Source organism: Paroedura picta, chromosome 15 (assembly GCF_049243985.1).
Source record: "Paroedura picta isolate Pp20150507F chromosome 15, Ppicta_v3.0, whole genome shotgun sequence".
NCBI classification, from domain to species: Eukaryota; Metazoa; Chordata; class Lepidosauria; order Squamata; family Gekkonidae; genus Paroedura; species Paroedura picta.
The window spans coordinates 27,108,627-27,116,923 of record NC_135383.1 but is presented as its reverse complement, the minus strand read 5'-3'; the positions used below and the strand labels follow the sequence as shown (position 1 = coordinate 27,116,923).

Here is an 8,297-nt window from a genome sequence, read left to right as displayed (position 1 = left end):
AGTGATCCATGCAACAGTCACCTCCAGGCTAGATTACTGCAACTCACTCTATGAGAGCCTACCCTTGACCTGGAAAATGCAACTGGTCCAGAAGGCAGCAACAGTAAAGTGTTTAGGCACATCTAGAGATGGCCGTAGCCAAAGGATAGTGTCTGGGTGGCAGGTTAACATGGATAGAGAGGTTGTCGAGAGGCATTTAGCTGCACTGGATGAGTTCAAATCCCCTGGTCCGGATGAAATGCACCCGAGAGTGCTCAAAGAACTTTCCAGAGAACTTGCACAGCCCTTGTCCATCATCTTCGGGACCTCTTTAAGGAATGGAGATGTCCCGGAGGTCTGGAAGAGAGCAAACGTTATTCCGATCTTCAAAAAAGGGAGGAAGGATGACCTGGGAAACTACAGACCAGTGAGTCTGACCTCTGTTGTGGGGAAGATAATGGAGGAGATATTAAAGGGAGTGATCTGCAAACATCTGGAGGACAATTTGGTCATCCAAGGAAGTCAGCATGTATTTGTCTCCAACAGGTCCTGCCAGACCAACCTGGTTTCCTTTTTTGACCAAGTAACAGGTTTGCTGGATCGGGGAAATTCAGTTGATGTCGTTTACTTGGATTTTAGTAAAGCTTTTGACAAAGTTCCCCATGATGTTCTGATGGATAAGTTGAAGGACTGCAATCTGGATTTTCAGATAGGTGGATAGGGAATTGGTTAGAGAACCGCACTCAAAGAGTTGTTGTCAATGGTGTTTCATCAGACTGGAGAGAGGTGAGTAGCGGGGTACCTCAGGGCTCGGTGCTCGGCCCGGTACTTTTTAACATATTTATTAATGATCTAGATGAGGGGGTGGAGGGACTACTCATCAAGTTTGCAGATGACACCAAATTGGGAGGACTGGCAAATACTCCGGAAGATAGAGTTCAACAAGATCTGAACACAATGGAAAAATGGGCAAATGAGAACAAGATGCAATTTAATAAAGATAAATGTAAAGTTCTGCATCTGGGTCAGAAAAATGAAAAGCATGCCTACTGGATGGGGGATACACTTCTAGGTAACACTGTGTGTGAACGAGACCTTGGGGTACTTGTGGATTGTAAACTAAACATGAGCAGGCAGTGTGATGCAGCGGTAAAAAAGGCAAATGCGATTATGGGCTGTATCAACAGAGGCATCACATCAAAATCACAAGATGTCATAGTCCCATTGTATACGGCACTGGTCAGACCACACCTGGAGTACTGTGTGCAGTTCTAGAGGCCTCATTTCAAGAAGGACGTAGATAAAATTGAAAGGGTACAGAGGAGAGCGACAAAGATGATCTGGGGCCAAGGGACCAAGCCCTATGAAGATAGGTTGAGGGACTTGGGAATGTTTAGCCTGGAGAAAAGGAGGTTGAGAGGGGACATGATAGCCCTCTTTAAGTATTTGAAAGGTTGTCACTTGGAGGAGGGCAGGATGCTGTTTCTGTTGGCTGCAGAGGAGAGGACACGCAGTAATGGGTTTAAACTTCATGTACAACGATATAGGCTAGATATCAGGAAAAAAACTTTCACAGTCAGAGTAGTTCAGCAGTGGAATAGGCTGCCTAAGGAGGTGGTGAGCTCCCCCTCACTGGCAGTCTTCAAGCAAAGGTTGGATACACACTTTTCTTGGATGCTTTAGGATGCTTAGGGCTGATCCTGCGTTGAGCAGGGGGTTGGACTAGATGGCCTATATGGCCCCTTCCAACTCTATGGTTCTATGATTCTATGAACACAGGTCTTCACTAGAACACTCTGGAGGGCCCATAACTGGCCTGTTCTCAGGCAGCTGCACTGGCTCCCAGTAGAAGCTCAGATCAGCTTCAAGGTTTTTGTATTGATCTTCAAGGCCATCTGCAGTCTGGGCCTGGTGTACCTGACGGACTATCTAACTGATTATGCCCCCCAAAGAGTGTTCCACTGAGCCAGTACAAACAAGCTGGTAATCCCTGGACCTAGAGATGTATACTTGGTATGAACCAGGTTCAGGATCTTCTTGGTCCTCACCCCAAATTGGTGGAACAAATTCCTGGAAAAGCTGCGAGCTCTTGCATTTCCTTTCCCACAAAATGGAGCCCTTCCACCAGTCTTTTGGTTGGGGCCAGTGAGTGATAGAACATAAGGGAGAGGGCCCTCCTCCAAAAACTCTCCTCCTGAATGCAAGATGAGGTTGTATTGGTCAAAGCAACGGTGCCGAACTGTAATGGCAGGTTAAGACTCATAATTACTGATCAATGTAATGTTTTTAATTGTGTTTTATTCTCCTAACTGTTTATGACACTGTTCTCAAATATGTTGTAAACCACCATGAGCTGGCAGTGCTGGGAGAGGTGAAATAAAAAGTTTAAAATAAATTAACAATAAGTGATATATGTTGTCTGACGATCAGTTATAACTCCAGGATGTCTCCATCCCACACCTGGAGGTTGGCAACCTCAGTACTCATTACCTGACTGAATACTCTTTTACTGGTTGGATCAATAAAATATTGATTGGTTCTTTTTCCTAACAGCCTATCAGACAGAACTTGAAACAAAGGGAAAGTTTGTTTCAACACATCGCTTCAAGGGACTCCCAGAAAGCCCCATTAGTTTCATGGGGAGAACACCCAGAAGGTTGCTGTGGGTAGGTGCCTGGTGGGTGCCCCACCCAGTCATGGGGTCTCCCTTTGCCTAAAAGTTTGACAACTTCAGATGTTTTTCAGAGGCACTGGACCAATTCGGTTTGGCTGAATCTGATTCCACAAGGAAGAACTGTTATTGGATGATGACTATCACCAGCACACTCACACAACAGCCAACATGGTGCATAGAAGCAGGACCCAGATATTATGTGGGAAAGGATGCCACCTCTTCAGTGAAGGCAGGCCACTTAGGCGCATGGTGACATAGGATCTAGGAGTCTTAGTAGACTGCTAAAAAGGCAAAGGGGATTTTGGGCTGTATTAAAAGAAGTATCGTGTCCAGATCACACAAAGTGATGTTACTACTTTACTCTGTTTGGTAAGACCTCACTTGAAGAACTGTTTTGGCCACCATAATTGAAGAAAGATGTAGAGAAACTGGAGCGTGTCCAGGGGAGGCCTATGAAGATGGTGAACATGATGAGGAGTTTGGAGCTTGGTCTGTTTAGCTTGGAGAGAAGGTGACTAAGAGGTAAAACCATCAAGTACTTAAAGGGCTGTCCTATAGACTAGCGATCTCCAGCCTGTGGGCCGCGGACCACATGTGGTCCTTCGACTAATTGGAGGTGGGCCCCGAAGGACGCCTTCTCCCCCCCCCCCCGGCCCTTTACTTCATCCCCCAAGCCCTTTACAACACACTTCATTGTTGTGGCGTGTCTGTATCTTATTTTGAAGGGATGTTTAAACATTACCATAGCGATCAGAGAGCGTTAGGGCAGCGCTTGAGAGCAGAGGAGTCAACTACCCCCCCCCACCGGGCCTCAGTAAAAAGCGTTGAGTGGTCCCCGCTGAGTGGTCCCCGGCATTGAGTGGTCCCCGGTGATAAAAAGGTTGGGGACCACTGATATGGAGATGGAGCTGAGTTGTTTTCTGTTGCTCCGGAGGGTCAGACCAGAACCAGTGGGGTGAAGTTATTTCAAAAGAATTTTCGGCTAAACATCTAGAACATTGGTTCTCAACCTGGGGGTCAGGACCACCTTGGGGGTCGAACGACCCTTTCACGGGGGTCTCAGCAGGGCAAGGAGCTCAGAACTGATCTGAGAAACTCCCCCCAAAAAACAATTTATATACAATCATGAGCAATGGATCTTCACGCCATTGATCAGTTTTGGTTTAATCTCTGTGAAAGAACACTTGGATAATTTTATGGTTGGGGGTCACCACCACATGAGGAACTATATTAAGGGGTCCTGGGATTAGGAAGGTCGAGAACCACTGATTTAGAAGTTCCCGACAGAGCAATTCCTCAGTGGAACAGGCTTCCCCAGGAGATGGTGGGTTCTCCTTCTGTGGAAATTTTAAAGCAGAGGCTAGATAGTGATCTGATAGAAATACTAATGTTATGAACTTAGGCAGACTATGAGTGGGTGGGCAGGAAGGGATGTGCCAGTGTTTGTCTCTTGTGGCCTTTCCTTTCATACCCCGGGAATTGCTGATCGCCACTGTAAGATGGGAGGTGAATTTCCTCCAGGCCTGGCTGGATTCTGGAGATACTTTGTGGGGGTGGAGGTGGGGATCATTTGGGCATGAAATTGGGGTAACTGTTAGTGGGCAGGTAGTTATGAATTCCTGCATTGTGCAGGGCTTTGGACTATATGATCCTGGAGGTCCTTTCTAACTCTTTAATTCTATCATTCTGTAATTCTGTGTCATATAAGATATGGTTGTATTTTTGTGAGTAAAATTCCTTTCTCTTTATTCCTTTCTCTTGTTACTGTTGGAGTCAGATCAGCGTTGTAATTTGTTTGAACAGTATTTTGCCTTAACCAGAAATCGTCGAGGAATGAGCATACTATGTAAAGCTGCTGTGCTTCCAATATAAATTGTTGTTGTTATGTGCGAAGTCGTGTCCGACCCATCGCGACCCCATGGACAATGATCCTCCAGGCCTTCCTGTCCTCTACCATTCCCCGGAGTCCATTTAAGTTTGCACCGACTGCTTCAGTGACTCCATCCAGCCACCTCATTCTCTGTCGTCCCCTTCTTCTTTTGCCCTTGATCGCTCCCAACATTAGGCTCTTCTCCAGGGAGTCCTTCCTTCTCATGAGGTGGCCAAAGTATTTGAGTATTTGAGTTATAAATTACATCTTTTAAAAAACATTTAACCCAGTAGCAAGCTGGTTCGAGTCCCCACTGGGGAAAAGGCAAAGTAAATAAATAAACAAGCCAAGCATGTCCAATGAGCTGTATCCACATAAGGGGTATGGCCTCGTCATCAGAATTAGGCCGTTTGTACTATTCAAAAATGAACGTGTGTGTGTATTCTGGCACAAATATTTCCTGAGCACAATGCCCACTCCTTCAAGGGGCATCTGTTACACATGGCTTTTGGACATCTGTACAAGAGCACTGTCACCAAGTTGGTCACTTTTCTGCATAGAAGTGAATGACAGCCATTCAGTGACATGGGAAAAAATTTTCTATGACCTGTAGAAGAGAGTGGGAGACATCTTAGTACACCTGTCTGCAGGCAGCCTTACATATATGTGTAGCAAAGCACTGGGTAATAGCTCATGCAGCTACATATATTCTTTCAACATTTGGCGGAAGAAATTTCAGTGGAAAAGAGCATGAGGCACCTTAAAGCACTTTAAAGACTAACAAAATTTGTGGTGGGGGTTGAACTTTTGTTAATCACATTCACTTTTTTCTGAAGAAATATAAATAAACTAGAGGCAAAGCCCATTGTATGCGGAAATACAATGGGCGCTAGCCTTTCCCCGCAGGGAGCCCCCGGCAGCCGCGCTCCGCGCGACTGCCGGGGGCTCCCTTGGCCGGCAGCCTGATGCGGCGAGAGGCGCTTTGCACCTCTCGCCGCGTCAGGCCGCTGGCAAGGGAGCAACTGCGAGCCGCACTCCGCAGGGCGGCAGGGCGGGAATCGGCCCTGGCCGATGGTCTGTCCGAAGGAAGGGGCCAATTGGCACCCTTCCTCATCCCAGACAGAACCCGCCCTAACTCCTCCCCCTAAGCCCTTACAGCTTTATTCAGTCTGCGGCACCTGTGTAAAGACAAACAAATGTCCCTGGACTCAGATTTTGTTCTGCTGCTGCAGACTAACATGGCTGCTCCCATGAACCTGTGAGGTAGCTCAGGCTGAGAGTCACCCAGAGAGCAGAGTTGGGATTTGAACCTGTTACCCAGGCCTCTTCTCGGGTTCTGGTCTGACACTCTAACCTGGCTCTATACAATGCTGGCTCTATAAAACGATTGGCATGTAACAAATTCCAGAAAGTGGGTGCCTCTCTCTTGGCCAGCATCACGACGGGTGTGAAGGTTCCTCTTGGGAAGGCAGACGGCTTTCCCCCTCAGTGGTATCTGGCTTGTGGCTGTTCTGTGGGCAGCAGCTCCATCGAACTCAGAGTCACCCAGAATCAGTTCAGGGACAGATGCACACATCGTCTTCCCCGTGGCTCAAACTTCACCTTCCACCATGGAAGAGAGCCTGGGAGGAGCGGGGGGGGGGGGGGGGGAGGAAAAGACAAAATCTGTTTTGTGTATGCACTGAAAGATTGTGTGTTGTGGGTCGTTGTTGTCTAGGCCCAAGCCTGCATGACTGACTGAGCGCCTCTCTCTCTGCTCAGAAACGTGTGAAATTTAACTTTTCTTTTCAGGACTTTATTGTCCACCCCCACCACCCTTCTCAAGCGGAACTGTTCTCAGAGAAGCATTCCATTTCACGAGCGCTAACGACTTTCCTCTGTGCTCTTGCATTAATGAGGCCCAAACCTGCTCCTCATCGGAGGGAAGCCATGCACGTAATGGCCTGCATTTTTAATTTGGAAGGGTTGTGATAGGGGGAATCAAAGTCATACACTACAGTGGCCGAGGCTCACTTCGTCATGGCCTGCTGCCTTGGCCAATTTTCTTTGCAACCCCCCCTTCTTATTCTACCTTCTAAAAAATAGCCCTCCTAGCATAGTCTCTCTGTCCCAGTTGCCACGGAGCCTCAAACTTCAGCCAATGAACCCGCAGGCAAGCCCTGCCCTCAGTCGATGACTCAAGATTTTCCTGCACCTGGCTCTGCAATCAGGTTCTGGGAGACTGCCTCCACTGCAGCTCCCCCCAGATCAAATTCTCTCCACCAGAAAAGGGTGTTATGTCCAATAGGAAATGTGCCCAAGAAAGCCCATGTGTGTCCTCACCCTCCACCCCACCCCACACACATCACCTCCCCCACGGGGATACCTGGACCTCCTTGGGAAGAGGATAAAATCAAACAAAGACCAAAAATAGCTAATTTCTACTCCTGGAGAAGGTTCAAAGGTCCATCACGGGTCTTGTGGGAAAAGCTATTCAATACTGAGACTCTCGGTGTTAAACCGAACTCCCTGGCTGCAACACAGTCCAAGATGGGTGGAAAAGCTTGAGGCTCCTTCCCAAATGGAGCCTAGACTTTTGAAAGTAGGCCAGATTATGGGCAGATTCAGGGGGGTTGGCCCATCAAAAGCAAGGAGTGGCCAAACAGGACCAGTCTTGGCAAACCAAGTTGTTGGCAAGCCCAAAAGTTGGAGCCATAGAAGAGCCCTAGGACTGAACCCATCAGCGGCTATGGGTGGTGGAAAGCACCGGCAGCCAATTTACGGCAACCCTGCGGGGCTTTTGAGGGAAGAAGCATTGAGAAGTGGTTTGCTGTTGCCTGCCTCTGCGCAGCAACCCTGGACTTCCTTGCTGGTCTCCCATCCAACTAATGGCGCTGCTTTGCTTCAGAGGTGTGAAGAGTTCAGGTTAACCTGAGCAGCAGCTATTATGATCTCTTAATGTCACTAGCCAAACTCCAAGAACAACCTGCTCTGCTGCATTTGCACCCCTTCAGCACCTTATTTGCATGCCTGGCTTCAGTGTGTGTTTAGATGCCCAGCATGCTGAGTCCTCCAGTAACACAGAGCTTGGGCTAGAAGGGCCGCTTTCTATCTCTCTCATGTATTAAAGCAGTTACATGCCACCAAAACATGGCAGCTTAAGGTTAGCTTCCAAAATTCTGGCTCATCATTAAAACTGAACCAATGTCACCATGAAACAGCTGGACCTCTTTACATCATGACAATAGGACCAATACCATGAGCTGCCAAATGCCCAGCTGGAAAGAATGGTCACACATTTTAACTGCTTGATAACCTTCCTCAGGGGCTGGTGCTGTGCCTGATCCGTCAGCTCAAATGGCCGGCGTCATCAGGAGGATTTAGTTGGCCGGTGGGGTTTTGATGGGATGGATTGTCCTTGAAAACAAAACAACACATGAAGACTGTTGGTCTATCAGGCTCAGAGTTGTCTCCTCTGACCAGACGCAGCCCTCCAGAGTCAGAGGTCTTGCATATCACTTGCCGATCCTTAACTGGACGTGCCAGAGATAGAACCTCAAACGGTCTGCCTGCCAAGCAGGGGCTCTTGCACTGAGCTCCTCCCCATCTATTCTTATAATGTTTGGCCCAAGGTTAACAACCACAAGGCCTTTTGTGGTCACTGTGGGCTTCTTTCAAGCCGAAAAAGCCCCAGCCTGTCAACAATCAAGTAAGGAAGGGAGTTGGGGAAAACACATGAGGATTGTTGCCCAGCAACCAGTCCGGTCAGTCTGGTGAAGCTTCATCTGAGGACTT

At 47.9% G+C, this 8,297-nt stretch overlaps 1 long non-coding RNA gene across 1 annotated transcript in view; it reads right to left on the bottom strand.

The window, feature by feature from the left end:
• Positions 1–5,544: 5,544 nt before the first annotated feature.
• The window catches only part of LOC143824137 (uncharacterized), a 60,437-nt gene continuing 57,684 nt past the window's right edge, over positions 5,545–8,297 (bottom strand). The window contains exon 4 of the long non-coding RNA XR_013226705.1: positions 5,545–6,145. This is a non-coding gene — a long non-coding RNA (uncharacterized LOC143824137). The remainder of the gene's footprint in view (positions 6,146–8,297) is intronic.